Source organism: Ischnura elegans, chromosome 2, assembly GCF_921293095.1.
Source record: "Ischnura elegans chromosome 2, ioIscEleg1.1, whole genome shotgun sequence".
NCBI classification, from domain to species: domain Eukaryota; kingdom Metazoa; phylum Arthropoda; class Insecta; order Odonata; family Coenagrionidae; genus Ischnura; species Ischnura elegans.
In genome coordinates this window covers 8,850,894-8,873,563 of record NC_060247.1, presented here as the reverse complement: position 1 = coordinate 8,873,563, position 22,670 = coordinate 8,850,894, and positions in this window count along the sequence as shown.

Here is a 22,670-nt window from a genome sequence, read left to right as displayed (position 1 = left end):
CTTCCTTTCTTCCCTTTCCTTCTCCTCCCACTCACTTCGACAGCCTTGTTTTGAGCCTTCTCCTTCTGCGCACACGTAATATTCCCGGCGACTTATTTTGCATTTCTCTCATTCCAAATACGTATTTGAAATGCGCAATATGTAATTCATTTTATGTGTAATAAATAAAATATTTAAAATATATTATTCAAATATGTATTTATTATAAATTTCGTAATGGCTTAACTGCAATAGTGTTCATATTTGGCGTTTGTGTTTATGACAGTAGTATTCCTATGTGGTTTATATGAGTACTGTTTTCGTTTGTTTCAAATTCTAGGAGACTGATTACGCGTCGCCATTGCATGCGAAGGGGTCGTTTTTCAATTTGTGCTCCATTCTTGCTTCTCTTCGCCTTTCGTTATTGTCTTCCCCCATCCCCCGCTAGCCTCTTGAGCCAGTGGACACAGTGATACGTGAATTGGCCGGGAAATAATAGAGATTTTCCGTGACTTTGATATTGCCATAATCAGAGGATTTTATCGAAAATGTTATTATCCGAGCCATTTCATTTCACTAGTGTAATTGTTAGGGGAAGTTGTATCAGTATTTTCATGTGATGATTTGCTTTAGTGAGAATTGTAAGTTCAGCATCAACTGATTGAATAAAACAAGGAAAATACGTCGTTTGTATTTGAAACAGTGTCTGTAAGATGTCCAATAGTTAGAATAACAAAGTTTTATCCATATATTCAGAGATCAAAGTTTCATTAAAGTTGATAAATGTATATACGTTTATCTGATTGAAATTTAAGGCTTATATATATTTTTTTTTTCAGACGTAAGTACTTCGGTAGATAAATTAATGGATTAAGGCAATATTATCCAAAAACGGCTTTCATATCTATAGTACTTGTTTGATCTTTCAAGTTGAAGGTACACATTTAGATAATTACTATATAAAAATAACGTCCTTATTACAATACACTATATTTCCTCTTTGGATCTTCCGTTCGTACGCGTTGATTATCCGCAGATTACCGAATGTTTTCTCGCTTCACACGTGCATTGAATTGAGGATAGATGAGGAGTTGAGGATTTCTAAATAATTAAAATGCCCGCCATATTCGAAACATAGCCTTATTGATACTCCTCATTATTGTAAACGACCGTTATTGCACTCTTACAATTTCTTAAATTTCCCTGAGACTATTTCTGAACTAGAAAGCATAGCGTTCACCAGTCACCGTGTGGATCTCTGAGTTCCATCTTTAACGTCGTATTACCTCTATTTTGAATGTACGATCGCATATTTCTACCTTCTTTTTACCTCCGGAATATTGTATTTGGGATTCAAATGGCAATTTTGTTAATTAGATATCATTGTATGCGTTTGCTAAATTTCAATGCCAAAACTTTTGGCCGAAATAAACTTTTATATTAATTTAAATAAAAATGAGAATTTAAATTATCAGATTCGACCGGCTTCACATCTTTGTAGCTTCTGGAGGAACGACAATTACCGATTTAGTGGCAAAAAAGATCTACAGTAAGAACGTCGCCGACTAGGATATCATAATGTGTTTTCTGCTACCGCTGATTTCCTTTGTTGTTTGTTGTGGAAGGAAGTCTGCCTCGGCGCTATCGAAGTTTTGGTCTGGAGAGAACCCTTTTGGTAGTGGGGTTGGGATGGGTTAAGTAGGTAGCGAGGACTGCTTTCAAACTGCGATGCATAATTATTCGATTGCCGCAAATAACAACACTTCCTGGGTGGAGAGGAAGTGTCCATTAGTTTAGCCGCGTGTAATGAGTGAGCGAGATGAGAGTCTCACCAGAGGAGAACCCTTCCCTTCCCCCATCCACCCTTCCCTCGTTTAACCTTTCCCGCCTCGACCCCTCCTCCTCTAAGGGTTCTCTCCTCCTTCGGCACCCTTTTTCGATTACCAGACCTTCCCAACGCAGGGCGACTACCATCGAGTCGTTCCGAATGGAGAAAGAGTCAACCGTCCGGTATACCCGACGACAGCGCCAAAACGGATGATAGAAGAACTACTTGAAAATATGCAGGGAAACCACACAAACAATAATAAAGCAATGGCGGGGAATGGACGAAAGGTTATGGAGGTATAAGAAAAGATTTCATTGTATGAAACATGTTAGTGAAGAATTTTTATGTAGGGACATAAAGTACATTTCTATTACTATCTGAATAAAAGAGTTAAATTTTTAGATTCACTCCACTATAAACGAATACGTAATTCCTCATTAATGCAATGAAGACGAATCGACAGAGTCCACATATTCGGTAGACATAGATTTTATCAATTCCTCAGAATTTGATAAAAACAAATCAACAGAAAGAATCAACCTTTTTCGTAGACTACTATATTTTATCAATTCCTAAGTGTGTAATCAAAACAAATCCTCAGAAAGGGTCAACCTTTTTCGTAGACTACTAGATTTCATCAATTACTTCTTATATATGATAAAACAATACGACAGAAAGAGTCAACTTTTTTGGTAGACTAATAGATATCATCAATTCCTCAATATGCAATCAAAACAATGCAACAGAAAGAGTTAACCTTTTTGGTAGACTATTAGATTGCATCAATTACTCCTTATATGTGATAAAAAAAAATACGACAGAAAGAGTTAACCTTTTTGGTAGATTACTACCTTTCATCAATTCCACAGCATGTAATCAAAACAAATCCACAGAAAGAGTCAACCTTTTTGGTAGACTACTAGATTTGATCCATTACTTCTTATGTAATCATAACAATGCCACAGAAAGAGTCAACCTTTTTGGTAGACTACTAGATTTAATCCATTACTTCTTATGTAGTCATAACAATGCCACAGAAAGAGTCAACTTTTTTGGTAGACTACTAGATTTCATCAATTCCACAGCATGTAATCAAAACAAATCCACAGAAAGAGTCAACCTTTTTGGTAGACTACTAGATTTAATCCATTACTTCTTATGTAATCATAACAAATCCACAGAAAGAGTCAACCTTTTTGGTAGACTACTAGATTTAATCCATTACTTCTTATGTAATCATAACAATGCCACAGAAAGAGTCAACCTTTTTGGTAGACTACTACCTTTCATCAATTCCACAGCATGTAATAAAAAAATCCACAGTAAGAGTCAACCTTTTTAGTAGACTACTAGATTAAATCCATTACTTCTTATGTAGTCATAACAATGCCACAGAAAGAGTCAACTTTTTTGGTAGACTACTAGATTTCATCAATTCCACAGCATGTAATCAAAACAAATCCACAGAAAGAGTCAACCTTTTTGGTAGACTATTTGCTTTCATCAATTCCACAGCATGTAATCAAAACAAATCCACAGAAAGAGTCAACCTTTTTGGTAGACTACCAGATTTAATCCATTACTTTATGTAATCATTTATGCCACAGAAAGACTCAACCTTTTTGGTAGACTATTTGCTTTCATCAATTCCACAGAATGTAATAATAACAAATCCACAGAATGAGTCTACCTCTTTGGTAGACTACTAGATTTAATCCATTACTTCTTATGTAATCATAACAATGCCACAGAAAGAGTCAACCTTTTTGGTAGACTACTACCTTTCATCAATTCCACAGCATGTAATAAAAAAATCCACAGTAAGAGTCAACCTTTTTAGTAGACTACTAGATTAAATCCATTACTTCTTATGTAGTCATAACAATGCCACAGAAAGAGTCAACTTTTTTGGTAGACTACTAGATTTCATCAATTCCACAGCATGTAATCAAAACAAATCCACAGAAAGAGTCAACCTTTTTGGTAGACTACCAGATTTAATCCATTACTTTATGTAATCATTTATGCCACAGAAAGACTCAACCTTTTTGGTAGGCTATTAGCTTTCATCAATTCCACAGAATGTAATAATAACAAATCCACAGAATGAGTCTACCTCTTTGGTAGACTACTAGATTTAATCCATTACTTCTTATGTAATCAAAACAAATCCACAGAAAGAGTCAACCTTTTTGGTAGACTACTAGATTTAATCCATTACTTTATGTAATCATTTATGCCACAGAAAGAGTCAACCTTTTTGGTAGACTAATAGCTTACATCAATTCCACAGAATGTAATAATAACAAATCCACAGAAAGAGTCAACTTTTTTGGTAGACTACTAGATTTCATCAATTCCACAGCATGTAATCAAAACAAATCCACAGAAAGAGTTAACCATTTTGGTAGACTACTACCTTTCATCAATTCCTCAGCATTTAATCAAAACAATGCCACAGAAAGAGTTAACCTTTTTGGTAGACTATAGTACCTTTCATCAATTCCACAGCATTTAATCAAAACAAATTCACAGAAAGAGTCAACTTTTTTGGTAGACTACTACATTTCATCAATTCCTCAGTATGTAATCAAAACAAATCCCCAGAAAGAGTCAACCTCTTTGGTAGACTACTAGATTTAATCCATTACTTCTTATGTAATCACAACTTATCCACAGAAAGAGTCAACCTTTTTGGTAGACTACGAAATTTCATCAAAAACGTCTTATTTATTGCGAAAACTGTAATTAGAATGTGGAAGCAGTACCAATATTAGCCGTACGTGGCGCTGCCGTCGGGTATACCTTGAGGTTGACTCTTTCTCCATTCTCTAAGACTCACTACCATCGACTTTCCTGACGGGTGGCGAAAGAAGCGGGGGAGGAGAGCAGTTCAGCGTCCCGTCGGGGGAATCGTCGGAAAGACTTCCTGCCCCTTTCCAGTGCGAACAGAGAGTGAAACAAACGCATGATTTAGGAATTTTTTCAATAAAATAAATTGTGAAGTATTAAATGAATTCGCCGATCTACTCAATGTATTTGCGGCGGTTTATAATTTAGAAATATTGTGTTCTGTGAGGAAATGTTCATAGTGGGTATTACTGTCTGGCTACTAATCAGAGGGCCCCGTGTTCAAATCCCGAGTGATGCCTTCGGATACCCTCAAACAAGAACCTCGAAGAACGAGGTGTTCCCATAAAAAGGAACAGGAGCTCCCATCCCTATCAAAAGCGTGTGGCCTATTATGGAGTGAGCTCTACCCTCACCTATGGAAACAAACCTTAAAGGTAGTAGTGGTAGTGGTAGTGAATTATTTTGTCAGTAATTTCATCTTGATATTCCATTCCACTTATTGAAATAAGCAGCCTCTCCTTACAATCTGTGGTCGAGAATAGTAACCTTCCTGTGGCTCGGAGGGTTTGGAATAGGCGAAGAAAGGAGGACTTAGAGGAATAGGGGAGGAACTTGGGAGAGGGAAAGGTATAGTTGGTGGCTCTGGGGGGAGGAAGTGTGTTTCTAAAAGTGAAGAGGGAGAAATGGGGGCGGTGTCGCTGGCGTGGAGGGTTGAAGGGGAAGGGAGGAGGAAATGAGAAATTTGAGAGGGTGGGTGGGGGTGTCTGGGAAAGGAGGAGGGAGGCGTGGAATAAGGGATGCTATAGGGTGAGGGAGAGAGGGTGGATGGGATGGTTAGTCATGGCGCAGGAAGAAATGAAAAGGGGGATTAGGGGAGTCTGAGGCGGAGGATGGTGTGCTTGCTTCAAGGGAAAGGTGTATGAGAGACGACGCCCGTGTGAGGTGTGTTTGGGAGGAGAAAGAGATGGGTTTCGATTGAAACTGAGCTTAGCATTATTTTAAGGCAAACATTGTTGTATCCATGATTTTGTGGACACACTATATATTTACTGTTTCAAGTCATTCCTAATAAATATATTAAGCTTAAGATCTACATCCCTCCAAGCCTCCCTTTACTCAGCTAGCTCCATAATTTCCCGACGCTGCTCCTCCTTATGTCCTTCTCTATCTGCCCTTATTATACGTACTCAAGTAGTCTTCCTCCTTTCGTGGGACTTATCCTTCTATCTTTCCCTCCGCTATGCTTCGCTAGTAAACTGCTTTGTCTGATGAGATGGTCTATGCACCCACCTATGGGTCTTCCTCTGGCGGATGATGTTCTACAGCTTCCCTTGACTGTATCCGCATTCAAATATTCAATTTTACATTTTGCATAACAATATTTCTTTCATGATTGTTTGTATTACAATTCAGTTGTCTTACTTTATTTTATAATGTAGCACCCGTAAACATTTGGTGTCATTGTATTCCTCCACATCTAACAATTAATGCGTTAATACTTAGTGCACTTTGTCGACTGATTTGTGGTGCAGGTCCTTGGGACAGAGGCAGTCTGAAGGGCGGACGAAAACCGAGTCTGTTTGTGAGCCATGGGGAGGTTGAACTGGGGGGTTGGGGAGGAGGAGGAGGGAGGGGGATGGAGGGAAGCCTAAAGTTGTTGGAGGTGGAGAGTGAGTTTTGGTTCCCTCCCCCATGCGAGGAGGCGAAGGGAAGAAAACAGAAGACTTCGGGTCGGCGTGGAAAGTGAGGGCGAGGATAGGGCGGGGTGAGTGCTGCAAGCGGAGAGAGAAAGAGTCAACAGGGGAGGAGAGGAGGAGGCGAGCGATTGAAAGTGATGCTAATGAATGGACGGACACCCATTGGGACTCGGAAACCACAAACAAGTTAGTATTCTAGGTTCCGCAGGAGAAAGCCATCACGAACACGTGGAGGAGTGTTTCCTAAATATAAATATTCAAGGGATACATTCTGAACGTTCAAGTAGGACTGAATCTAAGACTATGACGATTTTACTACACCTGTATTCTCTTTAAAAAAATTTTTGACATCCAAAAGGCCAAAATATGAAAATATGTTCAAAGAATTAATATTTGTAGAAGTAAATCCATCCAAAATTGTAATGGTGAAACACAGTACATTAAGTACAACATAAAATAGTTCAGCTTTGTACTCATGGTCAGGAATAGCTTACTGAAGGCGGTTTATGTAGCGCACACACTATCGTCAAATATTTTTCTTCCAGCATTTAAACATAAATAAAGATTCTTCTTCATGTACTAGGAAATAAAACCTTCGTCCCTTGAAAACATCACCGCATTTTTGTATTAAAAAAATAATTTTCGTAATTCTTTTTACTCTTAAATTAAGAGCTCCTTTTCGTGAACGAGGATTTATTTATGATTCGCTTTCCCTCCACCGCCCGCCCACGGCAGTCCTTACCGCTCACTGCTGAAAGAGTTGAGTGGAGTTGCGTAGCAGGAGAAAGGAGTATTCCTGGAAGGGCTGAACTTGAATATCGGAGGAAGGTAGGGTCCGCTGTGCAGGGGAAAAGGGTGCGACTCCTCGCAGGGAGTAGGTGAGCGGAGGACGGGAGGAAAGTCTCGCGGGAGACGGGAACCCCTTGGACCACTCAGGGAAACCCGCTGCGCTGCTCACCTTGCTTTTGCTGCCTGCTCTCGTCGGCAATCGAAAAAATGACACGTGTGAAGTGCGAATATCTTCTTTCTATTAATCAATCTCTGTAAATTATGCTGATGATATTTAGTTACCTTAAATATTTTATTTTAAGTATTCCACTGAAAAGTTTCTTAGGTCTTCTTACAATTTCTTGTTAGTATTGTGTCAGTTTCAGTGATATTTCACAATCCAAAATTATGCAAATGAAATTTAACCGAAATCCGGAATAAATAGATAAGCATTTCAGTTTGAGGCATTATGTTCGTGAATGAATACTTGCTATATGTGTCAACAAAACCTCACCAGTGTAACAAATTTAATCGCTATTTACCAGTACAATCTTGGGCTACCTATTGCAAGCATTTAATTTGGCCATTTCTGATCCAGATGCTGCAGTTGTCGGTAAAAATAGTAATACATCACCAAAGAGTGAAATACCGAAGTGAAAATACCGAAAATTAACCTTGAAACGCCATTTAAAACAGCTGTTTTACGAAGACGAGATCTTGTCGTTAGAAGCAATTCCCTCCTCAAAATCAAAGCCTAGATTCTGTGAAATATTCTCTCTAGAATGGTTCGTGAAATATACGCCATAAGTATGTACAGTAGATGCTGTGAAGAATCGGAAAAGAAAATGTGCCTAGTTGAAAATCTGAATTGTAATCTTTAGTGCCTCGGTGGTGGCCTCGTAAAGTCCTTGCTTTCCACACAAGAGGTCGCGGGTTCGAATCCCATCTGGGTGGGTTGCCCCCAGCCAGGCCATTGATGTTCGTGTACATTTGATTGTTAACTTTAAAGAAAATGGGTGTAAGGCGCTCTTATCGGTGGTACAAAGAATAAATTGATGTCTTGGAGGAAAGTGTCGATGCCGCAAAAGGCAAGCTCACTCGTCAGACTGCAGTAATGGGGATGAAAAAGGAGACTTCGGTCTCGTTGTGGTGTGTCTACGGGACGCCTTCTGGTGTTGCTGCTGCGTTTGGGGTGGATTGGACGAAGCTGAAAAGATGGCGACGAGGTGAGGAGGAAGGAAGAGGTGAGGGGGACGGTTGATTTGGGAGTTGGGGGTGGGAAGGGGTTGGAGTGGAAGGCGGGGGTCGGCGCGAGGGTGGGTTGGAATGACGCGGGAGGGGATGAGGAAGGAAGGGAGGAAGGAGGGTTGCGAGGGCGGGGTGAGAGTGTCGGAGGGAAAGGCGATAAACGATGGGGGTAGGGAAAGCCGCTTTTGTGCTGCGCAGGACGTAAAAATGAGTTTGTTCTCGTTATGGTTTGCGTTGGTCCATGGAGAGGAAGAAGAGGTTGGGAGGGAGTGAAAAGGATTAGCGTTATCTTCTTTCCGAGGTTGCCGTGGCGATCCGAGAGTAGATAGATATGTACCACCGCAACACAACACACTTCCCTCCCATATTTTCTTCCCTCCTAAATAGTATTGTTTACCAAGTAACGGGAAAAACCTCCACATACACTCTAGCTGCGAGGTATTTCCATGTAATCCCGAGGATTTAAAGCTTACTTAGCAGATTGCCTCAGGAACGCATTACACCTGTCGACTGAGATAAGCCAATAAATGCCTAGAATTCTCTGTTTTATTTTTATTCCTTAAATTCTTTCAATGCTATTCAAAAGCTCATTTTCGCCATATTTTGCGCATATATCTTTTTCACTATCAAAAATTATCTGTTTCTGATTCAGTATGAGAGAGTGGTGTTTGTTATGGTAACCTATATATTACGTTCCTTCACCGGAGGCATTATTTAGAAGATCTTGTTTCTGCTTTATATTTTAGAGCGCAGAATAAGTTCAAAGGTGACGCATTTATGGCGTAATTAAGCTTTGTATAATGAGTTTTCAAAAATTACTAGCAAATACCATAATTAACGTCAGGCTTGCCCATGCAAGGTACCTGGTGCCGGTCTTGGATCGTGCGATTAGCCAGTTTTTTGTATTAATAAGATAATCATTATAGACATCGTAATAAGTAGGAAAAATCATCAATTTATTAAAAAAATAAATGTGCATCACAGTGAGAATCCGAAATTGTTCTTCAAAGTATTTTTAGCAAGTGGACATTGGGAGATATCGTTTAAAGTTGAAAATCAGCTAATTACGAACTCGTAAAACTCTAAGCAGCCCTTATTACTTCCTAAATAATATGTACAAAACATTTTGATCTTGTATAAAATGAATTAACATGTCGGTCAACTACTTGAACAATATTTTGATGGAGTTGGCGCCTGGCGCGGAGTGTTAAATTACATATTTGGATGCAGGATGAACTTTACGACTCCTTAAAGCGCTTCAAAGTTAGAGCTAATAAGACAAAGGATGCTTTTCATCTCTGGGACGATACCTGACCGCAGTTTATAGGCCTCTGCATTGTTTGCGAATCTTATGTGATCCGATATGTAGCCGCGAAGTCATTCCCAAGGGAGAAAATGAAAGTACCGGAGATTTTTAGCAGTTATTTTACTTCTCTCGTGTAAGTGCTGTGAGATTGTTGGGAGAATATCGTCACTAAAGTCAGTTTTTTGATAAAATAAAATCCCAAAACCAATGTTTTCAAGAGTAGTCATCCTTAAATCTTTGAAGTCATTGACAGTTTTGTGAAGGAATGGTCAGGCACTATATGCGGCGGAGACTAGCGGGGTAATATGCTTGAAGGACTGACTTCATCTTCAGTGGCATATGAGCACATCCTAAGGACCAACGAAAAGCCCGCAGGTGGAGGAAAGGGATATGAAAAAAATAGTTGGTGGGAGGCATTCTGGGCAGAAATATCCCACGGCAAAATTTCCGCCCCCTCTTCTCCCCCCCATCCCACCCTCTCCCCCTCCACTTTCCTCTCCGACCTTTCCCTTTCTTCCCTCCCCCATGTACTCCCTGTCGCTTTATCCTCCCCTTTTACCCTGAGCCGCCCCTCTTTGCGGCCTCTGAAAATGTAATACTGCGAGGTTGGCATTCCTGGGGGGAAAGTTATGGTCGCATACCGACGAAAGAGGAAGAGATTGAGAGGGGCGAATGTGAGATAGAGGAGGTTGGGGGACGAGAGAAGGAAGGAGAGAGAGAAAATACAGACAGAGAGAGAGGAGTTGGAAAGGAAAAAGGGCACGAAATCATGCGATGGAGGGGGTGAGGAGTGGGGTAATAAGAGATACATAGGATAGGTGGAGGCGGGTATAGACGGGTCTAGGATGGAATACGGTGTCGGAAGATGAAAATTATGGAAGAGACCCCGGACGAGAATTGAAGAAAGAGGAGGAAGGAAGATAATATCTAAATGCCTAATAATAACTTCTGACGAATATTTCTCGGGTTCTCAGTCAGGTTAATGCTTTTATATAAGCCGACGTTTCGGGAGACGACTTGTCTACCATCCTCAAGGCTGTGTTACTATCTTTATATTTGTTTCTTTTTGGCTGTGTTTCAATGTGAAATTGGACTTCCATAGAGTAACACAGCCTTGAAGATGGGAGACAAGTCGTCTCCCGAAACGTCGGCTTACATAAAAGCGTTAACCTGTCTGAGAACCCGAGAAATATTCGTCAGTAGTATTCACCAGGAAAAACTAAAATCGTTTTATAATAATAGCGTTTACTATCGTGGGCTACTATCAGCCCCTGAGACGTTGGATTACAATTCTTCAAATTAATCCGATTTTGAAATTCAAAAATTAGATAAGTAATAGAGTGATAAACTCAATATATAAAATCGTATTATGATGCACAAAGGGTTAGAAAAAAAAAAGAATTTGCTGTTCCAAAAAAGAAAATATATATTTGCCAAATTTGGCATAAAATTTGACATGAGAATATTTTCAAGTTTCAAGCGCATTGAAGAGTTCATTGCGCAAATAAGTGCAGCTACATCTACATTCTACCTTGACAGCGGACTCAATAGGTGTGTGGCGGGGAGTGTTAGGATAACAGCCGTTTACAACGCAGCTCGTCAATGAATATAGTGTAAGGTCCCACTCACTCTATGAGTGTAGTACTAAGAGCTGTAGCACAAATGAGACGTCTATGTGTTCCACTGGGTAATTATTTACACCATAATGTATTAAAAATGAGTTTCACTGAGCATGGCTAAGTAAACCGAAGGGAAATGAAAATAAATAGAACTATCCTATCCGGTTCTAGATATTTTTCTACTGTAAGCGAACAGCATTCGCCACCTCTTTCAAAAATAACCTGAGAGATAGTAAGGATTCTCTGTGGATACATCTTTGAAATCAATACAAATACTTTGGGAATAAGGATCGGGAATGAAACATCAGCGTGAACTTATGACGCACTTGTTCTTATATATTGAATATGATTTATTTTAGCTTAAAAACCAGTTAGTATATACGTATTGGACTGAGCGATTATCCGCCCCCTTTTACTTGGCGCCCGACGCGGCCGCTTATTCTGCTTACCGCTTAAACCGGTCCTGTTCCAAGCCTAATTTGCTCATCGTTGTATGCGTGCCGCAGCGATCAACATCCCTAATTTAAATCCTTTCTCATATAATTCGTTTTCTTGTAGGTTTTTCACCTGCTCTTCTCGCGATAAAAATCTGTCGTGTTTTTTCATGCCTATTGAAGGGACAAATGGAACGAGACTCCAGGGCGGAATCGCAAGGATACACTCCTGAGGCAGGGCCTTTAAGCGCGAGCTTTTTACCTCTGCACCGCAGAAGGGGAAGGACAGGAAGGAAAAAGGAAGGAGGCGCCGCCGCGATAGGAGCCCGACGACGCCTCCTGGGACAGGATAGGGAAGGAAGGGATGGGACGAGGAATCCCGCACCGTCACAAAGGCGGGCGGGTCCTACCACATGCGAAACCAGGCAACGCCATCTCTGTTCTAACGATTTTGGAGGATTATCCTATGAGGAAGAATAATCCAACGATCAAATCGTTAGATACCTATTGAACAGACAGAGACTTCGAGGGTTCTGGGCGAACCCTCACCAGGGTTACAACGCACCGGGGCCAGGAACCAAGCACGAAGCTTATACGCCCGCGCACCCGGGGAGGGGGAAGAAAGGAAGGAAAAAGGATGGAGACGCCGTCGCGATCGGAGCCCGCCGACGCCTCCAGGGAAAGGAAAGGGTTGGAAGGGAGGGAAATAGGGATAAAACACTCCAGTGCTATGGAAGCAAAGGAGGCCCAATCTAAGACAGATGAACAGACAATCGAAGAATGCTTAAGGAAGTGCAACCGTTGTGCACATCCGTGAGAAAAAACATCATTCAATTTTTTTGGCCGTAAAGGAAGGGCTAGGAGAATTTTCTCCCTCTTTGGATGGATGAGGACAGTTTTGAGGAAGGTGGAGGGAGGATAGGGCGGCCTCTCTCTCTCATCCGGAGCCTTCCCTCACTTCCACGACATCCTCGCGCTTATTCCCGCGTTGCCTTCTTGCCACCTCTTATTCCATAAAGCCCCCGAGGCCACAGAGCGTAGGGAGATTGAAGATTGGACGCGTGGGTTGGAGGTGAAGTTGTGGGTGAGGAAGGAAGCGGTGGAGGGAGGGACTGTGGAGAAAGGGAGAACGAGAAAGAACAGCATCGCAGCAGCAAATAAATACACAGCCGGATACAGCGATACAGTGCTGCTCTCACTTCTCAGCTTCGGGTTTTTCATGAGCAATAAAATTTCTGTCTGCTATCTATTTCGTTCCAACTGTATTGGAATTGTGAAATGTTCCCTTTGGCACGGTCAATATAAAAGGAATTCGAGAGCTTAAATTATGTATATAAATACTATTTTATCTTCCCTCACTGCATGAAATTCTCATTCGGCGGTAAAATCTATAACTTGACTCCAAAATCTCCAGCCAACTTTTTCCTATTGCATGTTTCAACGTAAACTATGCTAATAATTTCATGTCCATAATGTAATGTACCCCCTAACAGTGCAAAAACTGGAGAAAAAGTCGAATCCTGGCTTGTTGGACGCATCGCGGCGTATCACCGACATGACAGAGGTGGGTGATTTCCTTGCAGGGGATGGAAAACGCTTTGCAACACAAAGAATGATGAAAGGTGAAAGGGGGGATGGAAGAGAAGGGATGGAAAGATGAGAGTAAGCGCGGAGGAATAAAAAAACAAAGCGTGCCGTGGAGTGAGAATGGAGGAAGTGAATAACTGGATGGGGGCCGTGGAAGAAGAGTCATGCGAAACGGAAAGTAGTGGGCGTGGAGGGGCGGGTGGGGTAGTGTGGTGGGGGGCGGGCACCCTCGTCTTTTCGGGGATGGAGAGAGAAAGGTGAAAGGTGAGCGAGCATTGAAATGAAATGATAATTCGGAAGTGCTCTTAATTTGAAGCATATTAGTGTGAGCTGTTTTTGGAGACCCCGCAATAAAGATATGTTTCTTGGACCATTGTCTCCGGAATAGGGAAATTTTGTGAGCAATCAATATGCGCTGGTAGTAAGCAAATATTAATAAGGGTTTAAATATATATTTGATTGTAAAATACAGGGCTCTCCATTTCCGCGACATGCCTACTGAATCCATCTTATCCTCCCTAGGAATCCCGAATCTCTCCAATCAAAGAACAAAAGTTATTTAAAATTAATCCACAACGTTCTCAAATCGAATATTGACCCTCCTGAATTACTTCCCTTCGTCAATGTCAGAGTCCCCTGCCCATCCACCCGTTCCCATTCTTTTCTCCAATTTCTTATTCCCAGACTTTCTCTTGTCAAACGTTCCCTGCGCCTACTGCCCCTCCTCGCCCTCAACTCACCACCTCAGGGGTTAGGTGGAAGAGGGGACTTTTTAGTCAGCCCGAACAAAGGCATCTATCATAATTACTATTGCCTGATAATATCTATCATTTCCTGCTCTCATTTGACTTCATCATCAACCTTGCTATGTCCCACATATCTACAAAACTAAGCTCCCCTTTCTTCTTCTTCTTTCATATTTTCGTTGAATTTTCTAAAACTGTATTTTTGTAATCTTGTCTCTTATGTTTTGTTGTTTTATTTATACCCACTTCTTACTTATATCCATTGTTATCGTGTTCCTGTTTACCTATAAATCGGCAGAAATGCTGTATGTGATGGACTTCAGAGAATAAAAATATAACCGCTTCCACTTTAAGTCCCTAGAGGGCTCGAGGTAGCCTAATAAGGAGGTGGAGCGCTTGGATGCTAACTGAAAGGCCTCTGGTTTGAGTCCCGGGTGAAGGCTTTGGACACTATGCTGAGAAACCCTCACGTGCGAGTGGAGGCCCAAGGAAAAGATCTAATCCCCGAGCTCCCTCCGCATGTGTGAATTTGTTCATTGGCCTGCTACTTAGCCCGGAGTGAGCTCTACCTTCACCCATCACATGAGTAAGACACTCCCATTTCTTTTTTTTTACCGCGTCTAGTAATAGTCTTCGTCTTTTTCCTCTATGATTCGAAACATGTCGTACGGACGAAATAAAGCTGTGGAAATCAACGAAATCTCCTTTTCATTTTCGTCTTCGTCTTTAGTTGTCAATCCTTTTCATGATTGATTGGTGACATCACTCCACCTCTCTCTTCCTTCTGCCATCCTCTTATTTTCGTAAACCGTCCTCATCCCATATTATCCATTATCTGCTTCCATGCTCCAGTCTCGACTTTTCTCTTTATCTTCTGCCTTCCACCAATCCTTCAAAGAGTATCATATTTATTATTCTGAAGAGGCTAATTGTTATCTACATCAACATAATACCCTGCGAGCCACCTCTAGGGTGTTTGGCAGGGGTTGATCAATCGCCAGCATGCAGCATGCAATTGGACTCCCACATGCACACCACACAGTCCAAAAACCGTCACGCATACTCAAAAATTATACTACCATACGCTGTTAGAAATAATAATGAAATTAAGAAACATGCATTATGTTTTACATAGGTTAGTAGGCTACACTACAAGTCATCTAATCTATTTATGAGTTCTATCGCTGCCGTTATAATCTCTTATTGATCGTGGAAAAAAGACATTCTGAATCTGTCTGTTCTACAGTATACTTATCTCTCCTATTTTATTTATATGATCTGATCTTCCGTAGTATGTTGGCGTCCGTAAGATAAGGCTAACTTCGTTAGGAAAGACACTGCTCTTGAATTTATCTAGAAGATATAGTCTATTTTTCAATCTGCGGTCTGACAGAGATTCCCATCCGAGTTTATCTAAGAGGTCAGCTACACTAACAAGACTATCGTAACGACCTTTCACATACCTGGTAGCTCTTCTTTGCACGCGGTATATGGAAGAAACGATCACATGGATAAAATTAGGGAAATGACTTCAGACTGCAGAATCGATGGATGATGTCGCTCTTTCCGCCTGCAACAAGGGACCATAATACCATAGATGTAGGATAGGGCTTGGTAAAATAGGCTCTGCATGTATAGTAAACAACTTATTATATTTATAATCTGCATGAATTATTTTTGGATTCACCCCGTGCCACTCACCCTGGTGGTGACTTGCACGGTGCCTCTTGTAAATAGATGGATCTTCACCTAGCCATCATGCCGCAGTACATGTCCAATCCATCCATTCCGTTTTCTTTTTAAATATTCTTTTCACCAGTACTGTTCCCGAAATGTGGATGAAATGACATGGAAATTAATGGTGATAATGATGCACTGAATTGTTGAGGCCTTTACTTTGTAGAATTCCATTATATGGTTGGAAGGAAATTACTTTGCTTTTCTACAAAACACACACTTTATTGCCGACTAGTTTCGGTTACACTGTACCATTTTCAAGACTAGTGATACACATAAGAATTTGCCGGGATATATACTCTGTGGTCGGGTGATTGGAGGGGAAAGGGAGAGGGGAGGTAAGTGACGGGAAGGGGGAAGGTGGGAAGAGATAGGGGAAAAAACCAGAGGTAGTTACAGAGGGGAGCGTGGGTTGGCGTCACAAGGATTTTTTGGCGTGTAATAGTGGAATGTCTAGGAGGGGGGAGTGGAAAGGGAAAAGGTGGTCATTAGCAATGGGTTCTTTCCTCTTTATAATTTTTAAAATTTCCAACTGTTCTCTGATGTCCAGCTGTGTTCCTTTCTTGACTCGGTGCAGTAATTCCGGGGTAAAATCCGCTTGGTGGCCTTCCTCCCGAAGATGGGTAGCGAATTGGGACATCCCAGTGTTGTTGTAGTAATTGCGCCGGTGTTCCTCCGCTCGTACGGTCAGACTTCTTCCTGTTTGTCCTATGTATTTGGAGTCACAATTACCACACCTTAATTGGTAGACCCCGCTCTTGAGGGCTGAGTCAATGGGGTCCTTGACTGAAGGTAGCATGCTCTTCAGGTTAGAATTATTGTAAAAGGCCGGTTTTATGTTGATTACTTTGAGTAATTTTTCCAATTTAATAGAAGGTTGGCCTAAATATTTTATGCGTCGCCATGACTGTTGATCCGTGGGGGTGGTAGAGTAAATACCTCTGAGTAAGAAATTTCTCTTTTTGCTTTCAAACAAATCGTTGATCATTTTTTCGGTGTAACCATTGGCTATCGCGATTTTTTTGATGGTGGTAATTTCTGAAAGGAGATCTGAGGGCTCTAAAGGGATCGACAAAGCTCTATGCAGCATGCAATGAAAGGCTGACAATTTTTGGGTTATGGCATGCTTGGAAGTTGCGTGGATGACTTGGTCTGTATAAGTTGACTTTCGGTAAATGGAGAACTTATGCTCGCCGTCTTTAATGGAAATATTTAGATCCAAATAATTTAGAGTGCTGCCCTCTTGTAACTCCATAGTGAACTTGATATTTGAATTTAAAGCATTGATAAGGTGTAAAAAATTGCTTAGTTGCCTCTTCGTTCCCGTCCATAAACAAAGTATGTCATCTACATAGCGGAACCAATAATGAACATTCTTTAGGAGGGGGTGGTCACTATTGAAAAGTTTCTTTTCTAAATTGTTCAAAAACATTTCGGATAGTAGCGGTGACAATGGGGAGCCCATAGCTAAACCGTCCCTTTGTAGGTAAGAGTTTCCGTTAAACATGAAATAATTTTGATTTGTGCACACTTTCAATAAAGATATTAGTTCGTCGCAAATGAGTTGTGGCGTTTTAGCTTCGTGTAGCACTTCCTTGGCCAGGAGCACTGCTTTATCTCTTGGAAAACTCGGGAATAAGTTCACCACGTCAAAGGAAACTAGCATAGAAATTTTAAGCGGTGTTATTTTTGATAAGAATGTTGTCAATTGTATGGAATTCTTAATACTGTGTTTTGCAAGGAAATTGGAATGTTCCATGAATTTGTACTTCACCACTTTGGATAGGGAATGCACTGGGGAGCCTATACCTGAAACCACCGGGCGGATGGGAATGGAAGGTTTGTGCACTTTCGGCATGCCATAAAATCTGGGGGCAGTGGGATTCATCTCTGTTACATTTCACTTTTCACTTGGGGTGAGGACCATTTTAAATTCATTGTTTAAAAAAGAGTGGCGGCATGATAACGTGAAACCGTCTGCCCGTGACCGAGAAGGAGCCATAAAAAACTCAATCTAGAAATCATTTAAAGCAGCGAACGTGGTAGCCATTAAAGCAGACAAAGGGAACGCAACAGTGATCATGGACCAACAGATTTACATTGACAAATGTTTAGAATTTATTGCAAAAAATCATGTGCAACTGTTAGAAAAAGATCCCACCAAGAAATTCCAAGCATAGTGTAAAAGTGGTATTTCCAAAATAAAAATGGTCCTCACCCCAAGTGAAAAGTCAATATTCGAGAAAGCTTATTATCCCCCAATATTCTCTGGAAAAGTGTTGGTTCGCTGAGTAACTTTTTTTTTCTAAGTAATCAACCCTTGGGTTGGTTTGCAGCAGTCTCTCCATCTCTGTCTGTCTTCCGCCAGCCTCTTCAGCTCTAGGTAGCTGTTGCAGCCCATGTCCTTCATTACTTGGGTGATATAGCTCAACCTCGGCCTTCCTCTGCCGCTCTTCCCCTCCACAGTGCCCTCTAAAACTGTTTTTACCAATCCATTATTTTGTCTCAGTAAATGTCCAACCCATTTACTTCTCCTTGCAGTTAGAATACTCCACAGGTCTGCTTTCACTCCCAGTCTTTCCAGTATCTCCTCATTCGTTACCCGGTCTACCCATGAAACTTTCAACATTCTACGGTAGCACCATAGTTCAAAAGCATCAATTCTTTTTTTCTCTGCTGCTCCTATCGTCCAAGTTTCACTACCATAAAGCATTATGCTCCATACAAAAGTTTTGAGTAGATTCATCCTAATCTTGATACTTATGTTTTTTGAAACGTATATCTTTCTCTTCTTGTTGAAAGCTATTTTTTCCTGCTGTATTCTACTGCTTATTTCCCTTTTGCTTCTGGCATCCGTGGTGATCTTGCTTCCTAAATACGTGAATTCTTCTACATTGTTCAGCTGTGTATTACCCTAAGTTATATGTGCTGGTATTCCTGTTTTGCTTACAACGAGTGTCTTGGTTTTGGTCCTGCTTAACTTTAGATTGTATCTAGCCAGCGTGACTTCCATCTCCCTAAGCACTTCTTGTAGTTGGTCTTCACTTTCTGCCAAGGCTGCTAAGTCGTCCGCAAAACATAGCTTATATATCCTCTGCCCATGGACCTTAATTCCTGCTTCCGGTAAGTTGCTCTCTGCCTCGTCCAGTGCTCTTTGTAGGTATAAGTTAAATAGCGCAGGTGACAATGAACATCCCTGTCTCACTCCTTTTCTAATTTTGGCCTGCTGTTCATATTGTCCAAATCTCAGCACTGCAATTTCTTCTCTATAGAGACCCCAGATAATTCTTCTATCTTTGTAATTTATCTTTGCTTCTTTCATTATGGTAAAGAGCTGCTTCCAATCAACACTATCAAAAGCTTTTTCAAGATCAACAAAAGCTATGTAGGTGTTCTTTTCTTTACTCAATCTTTTTTCTAGTATGATTCTAATTGCAAGTACTGCATCTCTGGTTCCTCGTCCTTTTCTAAATCCAAATTGGTCTTCGCTGAGGAGAGTTTCAACCTTATCTTCAATCCGGCTTAGTACAATGATAGACAGTATTTTAGAGGCATGTGTGACAAGGCTCAATGTGCGGTATTGTTCACATCTGTTGGCTGATGTTTTCTTTGGGATTGGTATCATTATACACTTTTGGTAGTCTGAGGGAATGTCACCTGTTTCGTAAATCTCACACACTAGTTGATATAGTGCATTTTGTGTTTCTTCTCCAGTCATCTTCAATAATTCTGCTGGTATGTCATCTATGCCAGGTGCTTTATTATTCTTGAGTTTTGATAGTGCTTTGTCAAATTCTCCCCTCAGTATGCTGTCTCCTTCTTCTTCTTGATTGATTTCACCTTCGTTCTCAATCACTGTGCTTGTACTATTTGTCATATATCTATCATATAACTCCTCGATGTATTGTTTCCACATTTTTCCCAATTCATCTTGTTCATAAATTATTTTGCCATTTTCGTTCCGTAGTCCATTGCTTCTAGTTTTATGATTTCCAAAGAATTTCTTCACTATTCCATAAGCCGAATCCATTTCATTACGTTTCATATGTTCTTCGACTTCTTGGCATTTTCCTTCCCAGAAGGCCTCTTTTGCTTTTATGGTTTCTCTGTTTATTTCGTTTCTGAGAGCCCTGTACTGTATTTGTGCTTCGACTGTATTATTATTTTTTAATTTTCTTCTTTCTTCAATTTTTTGTACAAGGTCAGCAGTTATCCATTGTTTCCTGTTAATCTGCCTCCGCTTGCCTAATACTGCTTCTGCAGTTGTTAGCACTCTGTTTTTTATCATTTCCCATTTTTCGTTAATAGTCTTTGGCTTCTCAGTTCTTTGTTTTTTTGTTTGTTCTTTGAATAAGGAGAGCACTTCTTTTTCTTTTAACTTTCCTACATCCCATTTAACTGCATACTTTGTTTGAAGCTTTTTAAACTTTAAATTGCACTCTGATAAGACTAAATTTTGGTCGCTGTCAATATCCGGTCCGGCATAACTTCTGCTGTCTTTAATTTGGTTTCTAAATCTCTGCTTCACCAGTATATAATCAATCTGGTGTCTTCGTTGTCCATCTGGTGCTTTCCACGTGTACCTTCTGCGTGGGTGATGTTGATACCATGTATTTGTTATTATTAAATGATATCGGGAGCAGAACTCTACCAGTCGGTCACCTCTCTCATTTCTTTTGCCCAAACCAAAAGGTCCAACAATCATCCCTTCTCTTCCCTCTCCAACCGTGGCATTCCAGTCGCCCATGATTATAACATTTTCCTCCCCTTTTATTCCTTCTATCAACTCAATCAGCATATCATAGACTTTCTCCACTTCTTCATCTCTTTCATTAGTAGTTGGCATATACACTTTTATGACGATAGTATCTTTTGGTTTTGTGTTTAGTTTAACAAGGATTATCCTCCCGTCACACTGTAGGTATCCTTTAACTTTCTTTGTTCATCACTATTGCAACTCCTCCTACTCCAGGTCTACCTTCAATTGTTCCTGTGTGTATTACTTTGTAATCTCCGCTCCAGAACTCACCGTTATCTGGCCATCTTGTCTCTGCAACGCCAATGATATCTATTTTCATTCTATCCATTTCCATCTTTAGATTCTCTAGTTTTCCTGCCTTAAGGAGAGTTCTCACATTCCAGGTACCAACTCGCATATTCCTATTCTTTTTATTATTTGAAACGAAAGCTTGAGCAGTCCCCTCCCGGAGATCCGAATGGGGGACTAATCCGGAATATTTTACTAAAGCTTGTTTCATCATGACTACTGATACTTGAGACATCCAAGGATCTTTAATGCAGTAGTGTCTCAGTTCCTTTCTGCATCCTATGCCGTTGACCAATGGTAGGTTCTTCCGCCTTTAGGGGTAATTTCTTACCCCAAGGGCAAGAGGGTGCCCTAATTCCACGTACTGTGGAGGATGGTGCTTATCCCGGCATCCACTCGGTCCCCTGCCACTTAGCCCATTATTGAATGGCTGCCCGCTCTCCACCACTTGGAGGTGTGGCTCGGGGTTTCTCTGTCATTGGGCACTGTGACCAAGAGGCATTTCTCAGGCCCTCAAGATCTTGGAGAGCCTGAGTAACTTATGGAAAGTTAAATTAATCAATTTTCACTCCCAGTTTGCAAGCTTTACAAGCTTTTTAAAGGAGGAATGTTCTATTGTTATCGGGTCAGGGGCGGATCCAGGATTTCTTTCTGGGGGGGCACAAGGATAGCTCGTAATAGAAAAATGGCGCAATGATAATGGGACCGTATTAAAAATCTTGAATATTTTTAAGGGTCTAGGGGGGGCACGTGCCTCCGTGCCCCCCCCCCTAGATCCACCAATGTATCGGGTGTTAGTTTATACCGCAGAATGAGGCTGGGAAAAGACTGTTTTTCTGTGTCATCAGAGGAAATGGTTGGCCATGCAGTTAATAACGGAAATTTTTACTGGTTCCCTGCGGAGCTGTTTTACTGACTCATCTTCATTTTCAATTTTGTGCTGTTCTTTCAATTGTGGGCAGGGCTAGTCTTATGGATGAGTAAAGGTATTCGGAAAGGTATTTCGTTACATTCAGAGATCATGTTTGTTGTTATTGTGGACCCAGTGATTGTTAGGGCTGACGATTTGGAATTTCCCTCAAAATGATACAAATGGCAATCGCTTCCATTTTTTTCACCCTCAGCCAAGGAAATGAATATCAATCCGTAATTCCGCAGGTGATCCACGCACGGGTCTGATACTCCGAAGAATATAAACTCTCTCTCTCTCTGCATGAATCTCTTTCCACTGCCTCTCTCCCACTTCCTCTCCTTTGACCACAGATGTCGCTCGTATTTAACCTCCGGCTTTAGCCACACATGCTGTTTTTTTTGTTACCCACATAGCAAAATTTTTCCGGAGATGTTCTTAAAAAAAAGAAGTAAACAAACGCGGATTGAGGGGAATTTTTGGATGAAAAAGCGATTTTTTTGGTCCGCGGGAGAGCTCCACTGCGTTATGCCCTCGCGATTATTTCGGAAAAAAATAGCCAAGCGGAGAGAGAGGAGAAGATTCTGGGAAGAGAAGGGCGAAAGTGTGTTGGGGACGGATGAAAGGGGATGAAGGAGAAATGGCGGAGAGTGGAGGGTGGAAAATGAGTGGGACGTGAATATTGGGGGAGAGGTGAAGGGGATGAGGTGGGAGGGGGGGATGGTCACGTGGGCGGAGGCACGCACGCAAATGAGGTGAGCAGTGGAACGAGAGGATTAACCGGTGGATTAACGGCCGTAGTAAACGGGGAGGGATTGGCCCGGATTTCAATGGCTTGCGCCCTCCAACCTTCTAATTTCATTTGAGGTGAAGAATGAAAAATCAAAGAGAAGAAACTTCGTACTTTCACA